The sequence below is a fragment of the Morus notabilis genome, unplaced genomic scaffold (assembly GCF_000414095.1).
Source record: "Morus notabilis unplaced genomic scaffold, ASM41409v2 Scaffold1602, whole genome shotgun sequence".
Classification (NCBI taxonomy): Eukaryota; Viridiplantae; Streptophyta; class Magnoliopsida; order Rosales; family Moraceae; genus Morus; species Morus notabilis.
The window spans coordinates 78201-98015 of record NW_010358688.1 but is presented as its reverse complement, the minus strand read 5'-3'; positions in this window follow the sequence as shown (position 1 = coordinate 98015).

The window sequence follows — 19815 nt, the reverse complement described above, 5'->3', positions numbered from 1 at the left end:
TATTTACTTTTTACATTGTATTTGTAATTTAATAAACAATGTAAGTTTGTACAATTTGTAATTCGTCACAAAATGATTGCACTCTTTTTTCCTTGCCAAGTTTTTATCCCAATTGGGTTTTTCTTGGTAAGGTTTTTAATGAGGCAATCATGAATTACAAATTTAAAAATTAATAAAGAAATAATTTTTTTATATAGTTCGTGTGTTCATTTCAAATTTAATATATATATAAATATAATATATATATATATAAATTGTAATACTAATATATATATAAATAACTTAATATTAAAAAAAAAGTTTAAAAAATTCAGGCAATTCGGGCGGGCTCGGGCCGCCGAATACAAGCCCGCGGCCCGTTCAAGGTGAAATTCGGGCTCGGGCGGGCGGCCCCAAAATCTCGGGCGGGTCGGGTTCGGGCTCGGGCAAATCCTCGGGCTTTTCGGGCGGTCGCGGGCGGCCCGTCCAAAGTTCCAGCACTAGTAGCCATCCTAAAAAATAATTGCTCCCGTTTAATTTGTTGGTTTAAATTGTGTTAATTTAAATTTTTTGATTTGAATAGAAAAATTTTAATATAGTAGTTTAAATAGTAATTTAAACTGGCTTTTAATTGTACATTTAAAGTTTTAACTAGAACATATAATATAATCTGAATTAGTGTTTAGATTTTGATTTCAATTTGACAAAAAAAAGTTATTATTTTTTATTTTAAAAAATAATAATGCATTAAGAGTTACCGCTTTTTACGTATTTTTTAAAGAAAGAAAATTTTGTGCAGCGTTTCTGAAAATATGGTACGTTACAAAAGCTAATATCTTATTGAAGAAGTATGTAATAATAAGAAAGGTTTTTTAGGCGTTTTTCAATGGTAACAGTGAATGGAAAATATAAGGGGAAAAAAAGTTTATTACATGCAAGAACGACGAAATCTCAACTGAGGTGTTTTTTACTGTAGAGGATTGGTTTGAAATATTGAGGTCCCGTTTACTTCACTGATTTGAGTTTAGAATTTGAGTTTTGCTATACTAAAAAGTTATTAGAAACAGTTACATTTAATTTTTTTATTACAGTAAAAAACTCTCACATAAAATCACATTTTAACTCAAATTATAAACTCGAATCAACGAACTAAACGGACCCGAAAGAGGAGTTGAACTCAGAGTTCCACCATTTAGCTTGAATTAAAAGGCCCATCCCATTCCAATTAATGCCCTCACCAAATGAAGATTGAACTGTGGTTTAAGTTGAATTTGGACTGAACTAAACACCACGAATATGTACTCCTGTTATTTTATTTATCGATTGTAGATTTCTCTTAAACATAGAAAGTAAAAGGCAAATTCTCCTGGGATATGATCAAAAAAAAAAAAAACAAAACAAAACCTCGTGGGATTCTTTGACAAAAATAAGACAAAACGGAAAGGTGTCCCTCATGGATTGTAGTGAAGATATTTGTGTTCTTCTCTTTCTAGGTGGGGGACTTGCTTTAAAACGTTTTAAACTTCAGTGATCAAAATGGCATTAACATTTAACTGTTTAGTAAGCTAAAAATTAAATTGTTATACGTTATTTTTGTTTGATAAAACTATTATAGTACACATCTTTATGGTTATAGTTTTAGTTTCTTGTTATAGGATGTTTTGGTGAATCTAAACAATGGCAGTTGTGCAAAAGCTACCATTGAATCGCTTCTAAGATTCTCTTACAAGACATATGTGCTTAGAATATGCTGAGTAAAAGTAGGGTTTACCAAACTTTTAATCTGCTGTAGATTCTTTAACGATCTAAAAACAACAACGTAATGCCAAATAGGGACCACAAAGTCACAAACACATGTGCACCGCAAAAAGAAGAGAGTCGTGAGACATGATCTTAATAAGGGTGGATTTGCAAGAGAGCGTTTGGTTTATGTATTCAGAATTATTCTCGTTTTACGTGTATTTTTTGTGAGAAAAAATACTGTAGAGAACTATGAATCATGATTCAGAATCAGAGACAAATATATGAAACAAACGTCCTATAAATTATTATTATTATTATTATTTTGCCCCTAGTTACGTGTGTAACATGTTAGCTAAGGAAGTTTGTCCGCAAATCGCAATATTTGGTCACTATCTTAATGAGTAACAAAGACGACAATATCAATGACTTTTTTTTTTTTCTAAACAATATAAATGACTTTTAAGATGATGATGATAATAATTCACTCACGTGGTAGCCACTACGAGAGTACATTTTGTTTTTTGCTGGTATTTGACCGTCGAAGAGGAAAGAATACAATGAATTTAGAAAGAACAGAAAGGTGGATATATGTGTGCATCTACATATTAATGGATAATATTATCATTAAGTGAAGAAACAAAATTAAAAAAAAAAATACCGTAATAATAAATATGAATTTTCTCGTTTGACTATTAAGTATTAAGGCATTGTTTATTTCGCAGATTCGAGTTTTTAATTCGAGTTAAGATGTGACATTTTTTAAAAGCTTTTTACTGTAGCAAAAAAAGGTTAGATGTGACATTTTCTGAGAACTTTTCACTGTAAAAACCTAAAACTAAAAACTTAAATTAGTGAAATAAACGAGACCCAAGTCTCTTTAATTTAACTATTAGAATAACTTTCCTTCCGTCTAAAGTCTACTATCACTTACGTGGACGTGTTTGATTGCATTACTAACATGCAAATAGAATGATAAAATCATAACAGTAATAAAATGAAAAGATAATGTGATTGCAGTATTGACGAAGTCAGAATTTATTAATAAGGGTTTTTTTTTTCAACATTATACTAATATGTATATATATGAAACAAATTTTATTTATTAAATTAATTCATGTATCTAAGTAGAAAAACATATCATTTTCAGTACATGAATTTTAAAGTACCAATCACTAATGCGTAATGAATAAAATAATCTAATTACGTTTGAACTCTGAAGTACCAATCACTAATGCGTAATGAATGAAAAAATTTCTCTAAATTAGACATTAAAATAGAAGAGAAAAAAATTAAGATTATAAAGGGGAAAAAAAGAAAAAGAGAAGAAAAAATAAAATCTAACCTTGAATAATGGAGCAAATTTCTAAACTTCTTTCAATATTAGATTTTAATTTTTTGAAGAGTTTAGATATAACTTTCATCCACTAACTTGTTGAGTTAAAAATTGAAAAAGATTTTAAATACAAATACCACTATAATAAAATTAAAATCACTATATAAAAAAAAGAAAAAAAGTTAGGGGGCTATGGCCTCTCCTGATCCCTTAACTCCGTCATTGATTGCAGGCATCATTTAACAATAAATTTAGAATCGACTCTTATTTAAAGTCTAGAGTTCAAATCCGGCAATATAAATTTCAGTTAAGAAAATGTTATTACCATTTCTATTTCTTCTCTCGTTGTCCTCAAACTTAGATATGACTTGCAAAATCGGTCCTCTCAGAAACTATATTCTATATTCTACATGATCTATATTCTAAAGGGATATTTAGTTAGAGGATTCAAACTATGATTTGAATCATAATTCATGATTCGCTACAGTATTTTCTCTCACAAAAAATACACGTAAATAAAAAATAGTTCTAATCACATAATTTTAATCCATGAACCAAACGTCTCCTAATCTCAAGTAATCAATTCAATGAGAAGATAAGGTACATATGGACAAACCCTTTGTCTTTTTAAAAGTAGTCTATACAGGGACAGAGTCAAAATTTAAATTCAATAGGGCACAATTAAAGACAATTTATGAATTAAAATAGCAACATAATATAATTGTTCTCTTTAAATTTTCGTGCTTTAAGGTCATTGCAAAATAACCTTGTCATCAATATTATTAAAAATACGTTATAATATAAAAATACCAATTTTAATATAAGTGGGGGAAGAAGAGAAATGTGTAACTGTAGGAGTAAAAGAATCGCAGAAAAAAATGAAAAAGAAAAACAAAAATTGTAGGACTAAAAGAAAAAAAAAGGAAATTTTTTTTCAGCAAAACAAGAAAGGAAAGGCCGGATATCTATTTGTGGGGACACATGGTGAAAATATTGTATAAATTTTCAGTAAAAACAGAAAAATTGTATAATTATATATATAGCTTTCATTTCTTCAGTGGGGGCACGTGCTCCACTGCCTTCTACTTGGCTCCGTGCTAGAGTCAATGTGCGTGCTGCCATTCAGTGAATAAGTATCATGGGAGAAAAAAAAAAAAAAAAAAGCTTTCCATCAAGATAAATTATGTGGAATGATAATATTCCACATGCACCTTACATCACGTCTCCCTCTAATAATTCTAAACCACAAACACACACACATATATATATATATAAAGATATCTTGGTATATATTAGGGGTGGTAATTCGTGTCACGTGTCGTGTTTTGACCGTTTCTTTTTAAATTTACAGTCAACCTTAACCCGTAAAATTCGTGTCGTTTTCGAGTCGTATCGTCGTGTCGTGACCTATATTACCGGTTTTAGTATATATTAGCTTATTGTCCATATATAATTTATATTAGAATTATTCTTAGAGCCGTATAGGCGTCATGGTAATATTCTTATCTTATCTTATAATAAAGTTTAAACCCCTCGGATCTAAATAGCATAAACGACACATTTTACACGTTGACGTTAACACGAATTCTTATCTCTTTAGTAGATATGTCGCATTCGCTGGGCTGATTGAGATTCCATTGCCCAGTTTTTCCTCTCTTTAATTTAACAAACACAAATATGGCTCTGATTACTAGATTTGGCTTAATACTAAAGGCAGGGATGTATATTAGTATTGAAAAAGTTGTATCCAATACTACTAATATAATATTTGTGTCCGATAATATAACTTCATACACATATTATACACACAGATTCACTTAAAGATATAGATCATGCACGTATATTTTTCTCATACAATATTTGTATATTTAGAAGTTAATTGGGGAAAAAAAAAAACCATAATCGGTTAGATTTTTGAGTATTGCCTTTTTCTACTAATTCGAGGAAGCACGCTCGACGACTTTAAATATATAGTACAAAGACTCTAGTTAAGGTTGAAATATAGGTATTCGTGGAAATATGGATCCCTAGGTTTCACAGAATTATCAGTGGAAAATACAAAAACTTATTTTAACTCGGTATTTTTAAATAAATCTTTTTACAAAATTAGCTAAAAGAATTAATAATACATAAACTACATAAAATTTTCAATTCAATGTTTAGTATAAGATAAATTTCTAAGAAGTAATCACACTGTAAATGATAAGCACACACAATATTATATTATTGAAATTCAAACTAATTTAAGCACTTTAGGTACATTATAGGTAGGGCTGGAGGAAAATTCCCTGAACCCGATTAATCCGGCCGACCCTATCTTACCCAACCCAAATTTTATGGATTTTCTTTTATTATTATTTTGTTTCGGATTTTTGAATCACCAACCCGCACTGTGCGGGTTGGGGCGCGGGTTGGGGAAGTGAGAACCTGCACTCCCCCGACCCGGCCGAACAAAGGGTGCTAAGCCTTTTATTTATTTATTTATTTATATGTACTGTGTATGTTAGATTAGAACATTAGGCCCATATCTTGAAGAAAATCCATGCCTATCCCATTCCCAACTCCTACCAACATACTCGCATTATAAACTTCTTTAATAAAAAATCTAGCCGTCTCTTCAAGAATTCAACAGCAACAACAACAACAAATACAAGCCTCAATTCCAAATTAATTAAGGTCGGCTATATAGATTTCTCGTTTTCAGTATGTTCTATTAAACATGAGACCCTCATGAAACCCTAGATCTTGAAAGTCGTGCCTAACTACGTTGACCCAAGTAATTCTTGGTCTACCCCTCGCTCTCCTAGTACTAGGTATTTGGATGTTCTCCCAAGCACGAACAAGTGCATCTAACTATCTACGTTGTACATGCCCATACCAGTGATACCACCTCAGACAATTTTCTCGCACCTTATCTTCTATTGGTGCTACACCTACTTAACTACGAATAAGTTCATTCCGTATACGATCCATCGTCGTATGACCATTCATCCATCTTAACATATGCATCTCCGCCATACTCATCTTGTATATTTGTTGTCTCTTGATGCTCCAACATTCACTACCATATAACATAGCTGGGCGAATTGCTGTCCTATAAAATTTTCCTTTCAACTTAATAGGCATCTTATCATCACATAAAACTCCCGTGACATTCTTCAACTTAACCTATTCCGCCTTAATCTTATGTCCAATATCCTCATCTATATCCCCTTCACACTGCACTATGGACCCAAGATATCTAAATTTTCTAGAAGCCCCAATCACCACACCATCCAAAGAAATTCCATCACTTTGATCTCTCAAATTACTAAACCTACAATGCAAAAAAAAAAAAAAAAAAAAAAAACCAAAGCTTCAGGCGGCCATCTCTGGTTGTCACTCTCTTTCTCGCTCAGAGTTTCAGGCTGCCATCTCCATATATCTCTTTCTCAGCCACTCCTATATAATGACTATTTTTTGAGACGAGGATCAAGCCGAGTACCCAAGACGACCCGAGCAAGCTGAATTGATGCGGGTTTTGGTGGCTGGCGGGGTGTTGTGGCTCAGGTAAGACGACCCGAGCAAGCTGAATTGATGCGGGTTTTGGTGGCTGGCGGGGGGTTGTGGCTCAGGGTTTTTCCCACCCTGACGAAGTCAGTTCGGCCCCAAAAATGAAGATACCCGGCCGATTTACACCCCTAATTATAGGTTCTTACATCTACATCAATCTCAATATAATGTGAGAAAATAAAAATACATGAATTTTATTAAAATTGTATGATATTGTATCGACATTTCCACAAAATTTCTACGAAACTTTCATTGAAGTTGATATTTTCCTAATAGTGTCCACATATATGTTGATATTCTGCTAATCAAAATATACTGTACTGTTCAAAATACGAAAATTTCCACCGAAATTTCTATGAAATGCCGATGTTTTGAACCTTGACTTTAACATACATATGTTGCAATTTACCTAACTCAGTAACATTTATAATAGGTCTATTAAAATGTGATTTTGATTTCAGTGGTACATAAGGATGTCAAATAAACACAATATCAGGAATGATGATGTTCACAAAGATATTGTCTATTTGTCTTCCACCGTGACTTCCAGGCCAGAAGAGACTCTTCTTTGCTTTTATACTAATGTTTTACATGTGCAGTGACTAGTAATAGTTCGACACCTACTTTGTCTATCTATTGATCTACATCAAATTTTCATTCCGACAAAAGAAATACAACTAGATTGATCTGATTAACAAATTTTGAGATTTGGTTTTTGGAATTTGAGTTTAGAATTTTAAAAACCAAATCTCTCAGAAATAGTCACATTAAATTTTTTTACTACAGTAAAAAGCTCTGATTTGAGTTTAGAATTCGAGTTTTGTTACAGTAAAAAGTTCTCAGAAACAGTCAAATTTAACTTTTTTACTACAATAAAAACTATAACATAAAATTACATCTCAACTTGAATTAAAAACTTGAATCAACGAACTAAACGGATCCTAATTTCATTCTTCAAAAGTGGGGATGGACTAATTGATAGGAAATTTGAGTGTTAAAATTAGTCTCATTTTACGAGATAGCTGTACCTTTATCATCACTACTAGCATACATACATATCAAATAATTTGGAGCCTACGTGAAAATGTATATACAACTTTTTCCCGCCCACAAAAACAGAAAAAAGAAAATACAAGTTGGAATAGTGCAATCTTACGTCTTTTAGAATAAAAAGAAAAAACGAGAATAAAAAAAGCAAGAACCAAAAGGCAAAGCAAGGGGTTGGTGTTGAAAAAAAAAAAAAAAACAGATTCTCCATGTAGAATAAAGTAGATTTTCTATACTAAAAGGTTGAGGGCTTGTTCTTTTGATGTTTTTGAGTTTAGGTAATTTGAGTGTAGATTTTGAGTTGAGTTTGAGTTATAACTTGAGTTAAAGTTGTAATTTGAGTTTGTGTTTGGTTGTGTACATTTGAGTTATGGTTTGAGATAAGAATCTTTTTTGAGTTTGTGTTTGAGTAAGTCAAAACTTGAATTTATTTTTAGATAGTATTTTAATAAAAACTCAATGCTAATGAAAAATTTTAATAGGGTATATGAGTCTAGTTTTATTCGTCTTTTCGTTGTCAACGCATAGAAAAAAAATCATCTCAATCAGAATTAAAATGAAAAAGTTATAGCATTTTTAAGAATAGAAAAATATTGTTCATTAACTTGAGTTCGAGTTTCTGAACTCGAGTTGAAGGGAAAACTTGAACTCGAGTTTTAGTTCCAAACTCGAGTTCAAACTTAAAAGAATATGAACTCAAATAAAATTATAACTCGAGTTACCTTTTTTTGAGTTTTTAACTCCGAACAATGCCTCAATTTATTCTATATGAACAGTGGTCGTTCCACTAACAGGTCTAGTTGGTATAAATTAGAAATTGATTTGATAGTTGTAAAAATACAATTGATTCAAATCGAATGTTTGAAATAATGTCTAATCTCTTTTTTTTTAAAAAAAAATGTCTAACGATATATTATGTGAATTAAAACTTTTTAAAAAAGTTTTCTTTTAATGATTTACACATGTTTTTTTTTGTCGTCCATGTAGATATAATATACTTAGACACTATTTTAAAGACCAAAAATTATTAAAAGGTCTGAATCCAAAATATACACCAAACACAATATATCCTTCGTTCATACCTTTTATGGAGATTATCGTGACCTCTGGCTACATTTTGCAAACCAATATATATATATATATATATATATATATCGATTAACAAAATATTTTAGGACTAACCCCCCTCCCAAATGCTATTAGACCAAAGGATCGTACGCAAATGAAATATAGAAGTGTTAGAAATACGTTTCATGAATGTAAATATAGTCATAAAACGACGTAGAAGTTTCAAATCAGATGGTTACATATGTGTACATATTTGAGGGCAAAACAAAAATAATGCGCGCGTACACACACATATATGAATTAACACATTTAATTATACTTAGCTGAGCATTAGAGAGCGTCTCTAAGCCATTGATCTTAAAATTTAACTAATCCTGGGCCCACCTATTCTATTTCAAAGTCTACTAGCTTGAGTCCGGTGCACGTACATAATGCTGATCATATAACAACACATCTTTTTTGGTTCAAAGGTAAAAAAATATAATATATATATATATATATATATATTTATTGTTTTGTTTTGTTTTGTTTTTTTTTAGAAATGAATCTAGGTTAGATACATACACCTTTCCAATTAGATAATGAGTAGAGTATAATACACCTTAAAACACCGAGACAATAACAAAAGAATAACAAAAATGAAAGGCAATGAAATCTATGCTTTGGAATATTCCCTTAATATTATTCTGACATCAATTAATAGAGATTTGTTTTGTTTTTTTCCTTTTGTTTTGTTTCGTTTTCTTGGAATATAAAAATAAGGCATTCTCTTATATGTTAATATACTGATAGGTTAAGTTTTTTGTTTATCGAATCTACATAAAGTAAAAAAATATATAAATCTAACGATTAAAAAAATTTGACCTAAGTACACCAATCATTTGAGAAAATCTCTCTATAAAAATAGAAAAAAATGGAGTGAGTAAGATAATAATTTTATTTACATGATTAATGACCGTACTTACCATATAATTAATGCCAAAAAGTTGATTAAGTTTGGGACACAAATGATTTTTTCCTTAAAAAAGGAGATTAAATGTTAAGTCAATCTGGCAAATGTCACTTTTATTATATTCTCGTGTAAGATTGTCTGTTTGTGTATGTAACACTCGGTGTATTTAAGTATAATATTTAAAAAATATATTCCAAACACGCATGTAACTTAATTGATTATTACACTTATATTATACATATGTATAAACGATATTAATTATATAATATTTAAAAGGAATTAAATTTGTTAGATTGTACATAGGTCACACTTAAGATTTTGTCTATATATGCACTCTTAAATAAATTCAGTATAAGTGCGCCACGGAATTTTCAATAAATATCACACACATATACATATATAAAGGGGTTTAGTATACTCTGCTGCCAAAAGTCTATATTGACTTTTTATGAAGATGGAAAGATATGCACATGAATTATCATGCCAATGGCATGAATAATGAATTCCAAGTTCACTTTATTCTTGGCAAGCTAAATGTCCAAACAAAAAAGACAAATGGCATAGCCACGGGTGTCGTATTTGGTCGGGGGATTTGATTTGATTTGATTTGATTATACTATGGGAGGTAATTTCAATGAATTGTTGGGATTAATTAGTCACGTCAGTTAAATGAATAGGACTCTAGAAAGGGTAATCAAGTCATGACACTGATTAAGATATATATTAGGTAAGTGACTCAAATTAATTTTTAAAATATTACTATTTTATGTTTTTGAGTAAGTTAATTGTTTTTAGTTTTTAGACAATGATTATTTTATAGTTTATTTGGTTTAGTTCATTTTATCGATTTAAATTTAGAATTTGAGTTTTGTTACAGTAAAATGCTCTCAGAAACAGTCACATCTAACTTTTTTACTACAGTAAAAAACTCTCACATAAAGTCACATCTTAACTCGAATTAGCGAATTAAACGGGCCCTTAGTAGTCTATAAATAAGTGTTTTGTGTAAGGCTTTATGTGTGTGCTTAAAGAAAAGTGCAGAGAAATAGTGCTTCCTTTTAAGAAAGAGAGAGAAAGTGATGGGGGAGATAGACAAAGGGTGTCAGGTGTTTTGGAAAGAGAGAAATAGAGAAAGTTTGTTGAGTGTGTAATTCTGAAACTGTTAGTGAATTTTTCTCTCTTTCGTGGACGTAGAAATTTTTTTTGAACCACATAAATCTTAATCTTCTCTATTTTTCTGTTATTTTTATTTCAGTTTATTTTTTTGATGCGTGGGTGTAGTGGTGTGTTCTTCCTAACAACTGGTATCAGAGCTGTGGTGAATATTAAAAAGAAGCCAAGATGATGTTTAGGATAAAATTTGAGCAGATTGAGCGGCTTGATAGAAAGAGTAATTTCAGCATCTGACAGAGTACATTGAGAGATGTTTTGATTCAACAGGGATTACTGAAAGCGCTACAAGAAGAGAAGCTTGAACAGATGAAAGATGAAGATTGGGAAGAATTAGAAGCGAAAGCGGTAAGCACTATTCATTTAAGTTTAGCTCTTGAATTGAAATATAATGTTATGAATGAAACATCTCTTTTCGAGTTATGAAAAAAATTGAAAAAAAGTTTATATGTGGAAATCCTTAACAAATAGACTATATTTGAAGAAGCAATTGTTAGTGAATTTTTCTCTCTTTCGTGGATGTAGAAAATTTTTTTGAACCACATAAATCTTAATCTTCTCTATTTTTCTGTTATTTTTATTTCAGTTTATTTTTTTGATGCGTGGGTGTAGTGGTGTGTTCTTCCTAACAACTGGTATCAGAGCTGTGGTGAAGATTAAAAAAAAGCCAAGATGATGTTCGGGATAAAATTTGAGCAGATTGAGCAGCTTGATAGAAAGAGTAATTTCAGCATCTGACAGAGTACAGTGAGAGATGTTTTGATTCAACAAGGATTACTGAAAGCGCTACAAGGAGAGAAGCTTGAACATATGAAAGATGAAGATTGGGAAGAATTAGAAGCGAAAGCGGTAAGCACTATTCATTTAAGTTTAGCTCTTGAATTGAAATATAATGTTATGAATGAAACATCTCTTTTCGAGTTATGAAAAAAATTAAAAAAAAGTTTATATGTGGAAATCCTTAACAAATATACTATATTTGAAGAAGCAATTGTATGAGTTGCAAATGGATAAAGAAAGTGATGTTAAGGACAATATAAATAATTTTAATAAGTGCATAACTCAATTATTAAGCGTATGGTCAAAATTGATGAGGAAGATAAAACGGTAATTTTGTTAGCCTCCCTACCCAAATCATATGAGACTTTAGTGACTACACTGTTAGTTGGAAAGACAATGTTGACCGCTCTAGTAGAGACTGTAAATATGAAAAAGCCTAGTGTTACGTTTCATACTGAACAAGTTTTAGTGACACAGTTAGATTTGAATAGGAGTAGGAGCAAGTCACGAGGGAGATGTTCCAAAGAAGGATATTGAGTGCTATTATTGTCATAAGAAGGGGCATATTATGAGAAACTGTGAAGAACTGACAAATCACCTTAAAAAAAGAGAAAGCAAAAAACTCAAAAGACTTCTAATTCTGCAAATGTTGTTGGCAAAAGGTATGACAGTGAAGATGATGTGTATTCTATTAAAACTAATGCAAATATTTCTGACTCTTGGATCTTGAATTTTGGATGCTCGTTTCATATGCGCCCATATAAGGAGTTGTTTGATTCTTAAAAGCCATGTGATGCTGGTACTTTGTTGATAGCTGATGATTTTGGTACTAAAGCTGTTGGAATAGGTATTCTAAATGTAAAGATGTTTAATGGAGTTGTGAGAAAATTGACAAATGTTAGACATGTTCCTTAATTAAAATGAAGTTTGATTTCTTTAGGGGCTTTGGACACTTTAGGTTGTGAGTATTATGCGAATGATGGTTTTATACAAGTCAAGAGAGGTAATTTAGTAGCCATGAAGGGTGAAAAGTGAAAAACTTGTATAAACTTATTAGGACAATAGTTGTAGGTGGAGCTATGAAGGAGGAACCATGCCAAGAAGAGTCTTCTTCTGTTATGAAAGAAGTTGCAGGAGTAAAATAGTGCAACAAGATGTTGATAATAGTTGAAGACAATAAAGGCAAGATGGTGAAGACTTGTGGTAGTGAAGAAGATGTTTTGAAGAAAAAGAAGACAGTTCCTCATGTCAAGTTTGATGAGAGATTGAATTTGACACATGTTTATTCTTGTTAAATTTTCATCATCGGTGCTATGATGACTGTTCATATTGGATACCTAATTGAGTGAGTAGAGAGAATTTGAGTCAAGGTGGAGATTGTTTAGTAAGTGACTCAAATTGATTTTGGGAAAGTTACTATTTTGTGTTTTTGGGTAAGTTACTGTTTTCAGTTTTTGGGCAATGGTTATTTTATGGTTTATTAAGAGTCTATAAATAAGTGTTTTGTGTAAGGCTTTATATGTGCTCAAAGAAAAGTGTGTTCAGAGAAAAGTGTGTTCAGAGAATAGTGTTCAGAAAGAGTGCCACCTTTTAAGAGCGAGAGAAAGTTTGTTGAGTGTGTAATTATGAAAATATTAGTAAATTTTTCTCTCTTTCGTTGACGTAGGAAATTTTTTTAAACCACCTAAATATTTGTCTTCACTATTTTTTTGTTATTTTTATTTCAATTTATTTTTCTATTGCGTGGATATAAGGATGTGTTCTTCCCCAACAATATATTATATCAATAAAAAGACAACAAAACTCCCGATTGGGCCAAAAATACTACAAGCACCAATAATTTAGTTCTATTTGTGTTGTCATTACAAGCTTAGTTGATGGATCTTTATTTTTTTTTAAATACTATTTTAATTACTTTATAAATTTGTTGAAGGAAGTTTCTCCAATAATTCGCCCCATTAAAAGTTTTAGTTTTTAACTGTTAGATTTAATTAAAATCACATAAGATTAAAAAAATATACAAAATAGATAAATTTTGATACAGATCTGACAGTTAAAAAGTAAAAAACTATTGATAGTCTATTTTTACAAGAACTATAAGAGAAAATCCCTTTATTGAATATCTTTCTTTTTATTTTTTATTCTTTTTCACAGAAATAGTTAATACGAGCAATATATTAACTCCAAAAATAAAAAGCTTTTTTTTTTTGAAACTTAAAATAAAAGTCTTTTTATCTTCACAATTATCTTTCTAATACCAAACAAAATAATGGCGACTTGTCATTTCTACTATCTAGCTATTTTGCTAAACAATATGAAAGGGAGCTATTATCATTTGAGCATCTTTAACATTTTCAATCCTCCCAACCAAACTTAGTTTCGGATCAAAGTTTAAATATAGGTCCTACTCTTATTAGTTATTCACACGCACGTACTTTTTTTGCAGAGAAAAAAAAACGTATTTTTTTTTAATATGTATACATATATACATATATATATATATTAAATTTGCTAAATATCAAATCATATCTATTTGAGAATCATGCCTAATTAATCAAATTATATGTCCATTTTTACGTCTAAAAACGTATTATTTGCTCCACTTAATATTGTTTTGAGTCCATTAAATAATCACAAGACAAAATGAGATTGGTTAGGCAACATTTTACATACTATATGAATTGAACAAATGATTTGAAATCTTGTTAGATCACCCAATTTTATTTATCTAATTTGGAGAAGTTTTTATGTATTTGATTTGGTATTTTTCCGTTCATTTCGTCGATTCGAGTTTAGAATTCGAGTTTTGCTACAGTAAAAAGCTCTCAGAAACAGTCATATCTAACTTTTTTACTACAGTAAAAAGCTCTCACACAAAATCACATCTCAACTCGAATTATAAACTCGAATTAGCGAAGTGAACGGGCCCTTAACTTTTAGCCTATAAAACCCCGTTCATTTCGCTGATTCGAGTTTAGAATTCGAGTTTTTCTACAGTAAAAATCTCTCACAAACAATTACATCTAACTTTTTTGCTACAGTAAAAAATTTTCACATAAAATCATATTTTAACTCGAATTATAAACTCAAATCAGCGAAGTAAACGAGGACATCTCCACAATATTGGCGTCGATGTACTTGACTTTTTTATGAATATAAGGATGAGGACATTTATTCACAGCTTCCAAGAAGTTATAATTCAATGATTCGCTATGACAGACAGAATCAACGACAAAAATCTTTGCATCAAACATATATTGTAGCTTTCAAAGATTAATCGTTAAAAAAAGACCACAAATGACTGGCTTTGCTTTTTGCCATAATGCTTTGTGGATCAGTGGAGTTCTCGCTGGATAGCAATTATGAAGGAGTTGTTCTTTTATAAGAAAGTTTAAATTTAAGTTATAATTTTATTTAAGTTTTTTTTTTTTTTTTTTTTTTTTTTTTTTTTTTTTTTTTTTTTTTTTTTTTTTTTTTTTTGTTGTTGTTGTTGTTGTTGTTGTTGTTGTTGTTGTTGTTGTTGTAAAATTTAGGTTTGAATTTGAGTTTGGAGTTAAACTCAAGTTTAAGGGCTTGTTCTTTTGATATTTTTGAATTAGGTAACTTGAGTACAGATTTTGAGTTGAGTTTGAGTTATAACTTGAATTGAAATTGGAATTTGAGTTTGTGTTTAGTTGTGTACATTTGAGTTATAGTTTGAGATAAGAATCTTTTTTGAGTTTGTGTTTGAGTAAGTTAAAACTTGAATTTGTATTTAGATAGTATTTTAATAAAAACTCAATGCTGATGAAAAATTTTAATAGGGTATATGGGTATAGTTTTATTCGTCTTTTCATTGTTAACGCATAGAAAAAAAATCATCTCAATCAGAATTAAAACGAAAAAGTTATATCATTTTTAATAATAGAAAAAATACTGTTCATTAACTTGAGTTCGAGTTTCTGAACTCGAGTTGAAGGGGAAACTTGAACTCGAGTTTTAGTTCCAAACTCAAGTTCAAACTCGAGTTCAAACTTAAGTTCAAACTAAAAAGAACATGAACTCGAATAAAGTTATAACTCGAGTTGCCGTTTCTTGAGTTTTTCACTCAAAAACCACTCTGCCGAACAAGGCCTAAGGGCCCGTTCACTTCGTGCATTACACTCAAATAAAGTGAACTCGAGTTTGTTTTTTGGCTGAAATAAGCGTTTGCTTACCCAAACTTGAATTTAAAATTCGAGTAATAACTCGAGTAGGTAAACTTCACCGTCCCCTCAAACTCTCATTACTCGAGTTATTTTCTACAGTGCTCTTCTGACATTTCTCTTCCCGTTGGATTCCTGTTGCCTCACGAGAAAGCTCTGCCTGCTCTGCAAAAAGCTTGCAGATTCCCCTCAATGAGACCAACGATTAATCCACTATGAAATCGCTTGGACCGCTGCACACCATTCCCACAAGTGTGTTCTTCTTGGACCGCTGTGAAATCGCTTCATCCACCAAACTCACCCACGGTGAAGTTGCTCGCAGGTACATCCCATATAAACCCAGCCCAAATCGGCAATATTGGTGAATCCCGATCCCTATATTCCTTTGTTGCCTTCTCCTTCAGTGATTCAACACGGGAGAAATTGATCCCACGCGAGTGAGCCGGCTTCCTCCGTTGGCCGTGCTCCTGCGTCGATGTAGCGCCAAACGCCGTCTCCGACCTCCGAAGCGTGCTCCTAGAAATAGAGCTTTCTGTTGTCGGTGCCGGTATCCATCTCTTCACCGACGTCCATCACAGTCGCGTTTGGGGGTTGTCGAAGCAGATCAACCATTGTCCTCTTTCGGATCAAACACGGTAAGACCTTTTCTTTGACTGATTTACACTTCCATTGCCTCTGCATATGCCAGTGGATGATTACACTGCTAAATCTGAACATTGTCGTTTTTATTGGATTTCTTTTATTTGGATGTCGTTTACACTGAAGTTTAGCATGTTCATTTTAAATTCATTTCATGAACTTGTATGATTGTCGTTGCATACTTTTCTATAGTTGTTTGAGTTATTAGAAGCTCTTCATACGCTAGTTTTGACAATTTCACTAAATACAATGGTATGAAGCATGTTTTGTTGTTTGAATACTTAGGCAAATCTGAGATGCAAATTTCCTTCCCGACATACAGTAGTTACTTGCTATAAGACATATGTTTACCAACAACTTACACAGAAACAGAACTTTGATGGATGAAAACTAGAATGAAATGTGTTATTAAAGGCCCAGCAATGTGTTATTTTGTGATACATTGATAAAGAAATGTGTTTACTCCTGATGTGACAAGCTTTGGTGAGAGATTTCCTGAGAGATTGTTATCACTAAGACCCAGAAACCTCAGCCTCTTTGATTCTGATATGGACTCTGGAATCTCTCCTATACGGCCTGTGCTGGAGAGATCCAATGTGACTAATTTCTCCACCTTTTCCCACTCTAGGCTCATTAAGTCCCCACCAATTGGGTGATTGTCGTTATTTTTAATTTGAAAACCTTTAACATATGCTAATAATACATTTTCTTTCATTCTTCAATTCTCAGAAATCTTGCAGCGGGCAATAAGATTGTTGGCTATTAGATCACGTGCAGTGCTTATTGTTTCACTTTCAAATGTTTGTCCATTTTATTTATATATAATAATACAATAATTAGTTAATTTTATATAACTCGTTTGCCTACCTTGTTGTCGTATTGGCTGTCCTGTGGCCGTGTTTAGCTTATTGCCTCCCTTGTTGTTGTATTGTCTCTCCTGTTGCCGTTTATACCTAAGCTTATTACCTACCCTGTTGTCATACTGGAGTTATCTTATTACTATTATTTGTTGAATATGCAGATTGCAAGAATTACATGGAACAAGTGTTGTCTTCTGATTTGGTGCCCATGGGGAACGACATTAGGCATTGTTTGATGTCCTTTACTGTCATAAGCCAAGTTTGTTGCATTGTTTTGTGCCTCTGCCTAAACCCGGTGGATGATTACACTGCCAACTCCACCTATTCGTCGTTTTCATTGTGTCTCCCTTACTTGGATGTCGTTTACACTAAAGTGTACAGCATGTTCATTTTAAATTCTTGAAATGAAGTTGTGTAATGCCTCTGCATAATGTTGTGTAGTTGTTTAAGCTGCCTCACGTCAAATGTTTGCAAGAGTATTTAACATTGGCTTATGTAGGTCCAGAAAATGAAGATAAATCCAATGCAATATCTTGTGTAAGTGGTGAGTTTAGTTGTGTGCAAGTGAACACATAACTCAAGTTTTAAATGTCACATCAATCTCTTACTAAACACTTAACTCAAAATTCACATTACAACTCTAATTAAAAATAACTCAAGTTCACTTTTCTTACTCAAATCATAAAATTGGAGTTAGTGAAGTGAACGGGCCCTTAAGTTTCTCCTTCAATTTGAGTTTATAAATTTGAACTCAAGTTAATGAACATTATTTTTTCTATTTTTAAAAATATCATAATTTTTTCGTTTTAATTCTGATTGAGATGATTTTTTTTCTATGTATTCACAATAAAAAGACGAATAAAATTCCACCCATATACCCTATTAAAATTTTTCATCACCATTGAGTTTTTATTAAAATACTATATAAATACAAATTTAAGTTTTGACCCACCCAAATACAAACTCAAAAAGATTCTCAATTCAAACCATAACTTATGTGCACATTCAAATACAAACTCAAGTTACAATTTCAACTCAAGTTATAACTCAAACTCAACTCAAGATCATCACTCAAGTCACCCTAACTCAAAAATACAAAAGAACAACCCCGAAAGCTCCTCTAGATGAGTACTCCGATGAATAATGTTGTCTCGTTGTGGTTCAAGTTTTTAATTTAAGTTTAAAATTGAACATAATTATTTGAGAGAAAATACCATCTCATATGAAATTAAATTTAAATTTATGAGAAAATTATTATAACATAAATTTAAGTTGTAATTCGAACCAACGCAATGAATGGGGTCTATTTTTACTTTATTTTTTTTAATACAAACTGTTGTGATGTATGATAATTTGTCATTTTTTTTATTGATAAGCACTTAGGGTCTGTTCTTTTGGAGTGTGACTTGAGTGTAATTCTTGAGTTGAATTTGAGTTATAACTTGAGATGAAATTGTAACTTGAGTTTGTTTTTGGTTGTGTACATTTGAGTTATGGTTTGAGGTGAGAATCTTTTGAAGTTTGTGTTTGAGTGTATAATAACTTGAGTTGTGAATAGTGAGGAGAGAAAATAGCATATATTTCTTATTTGAATTTATTTAATTAAAAAAATAAAAAATGGCATAACTTGAGATAGTGTTGATTTGCTCGTCAACATAAAAAAAAATAAAAATAAAAACATAAAATAAACAACTCTCTCTCCTCTCTTCACGACATTCTCTCCTCTTCTCTCTCCGGCGAGCACAAGTCCTGTGAGCCCAGGTCCGGCAAGTCCATACCCCCGTGCTATTCTCTTTCTCAACCAACTCGCTCTCTCTCTTCTCTCTTTCTCTCTCGAATAACTCCCTCTCTCTCTTCTATCTCCGGTGAGCCTAGCCCAGCCCAGGTCCGGCGAGCACAGGTCTGGCAAGTCCATCGCGATCCTGCCTAGCCCCAAACCGAGCCCCGGCACAGCCCCATCGCAACCCTAACCCCATCCATCGCGATCCGCCTAGCCCCGAGCTCAACCCCTTACTCGAATAAATTTTTGAGTGTGGGTTCGAGTGAGCTAACGGCGAAGCCAACTTCGCCCAAGTTATTCACTCAAGTATAGCTAACTTGAGTGAGTTTTGTTTACCGAACGCACCCTTAAAAATTTCTCATGTGAATAACAATAATAATAAAAAGACATGTCACTTTGTCACATAACTATTGAAAATCAATATCTAATATAGTACTTTTTATGTCCATGCTAGCGTTTCTTCTCTTAGCTTTCTCCGATTTGAGCTTTTAATTTTAATTTTCTAGAGTAAAAAACTCTCAGAATAAGTCACATTAATATTTTTTGTTACAATTAAAAGCTCTCATGAAAGTTACATCTCAACTAGAATTGAAAACTCGAATTGAAGAACTGAATTAGGCTCATTTCACAATTATTTGGCACTTATTCCTTCAAATTTAGACTTCAACGCTAACAATGGCCGGGTATTGAAACATATATTTGTTCCTTCATGAACTGATCCTTAATTT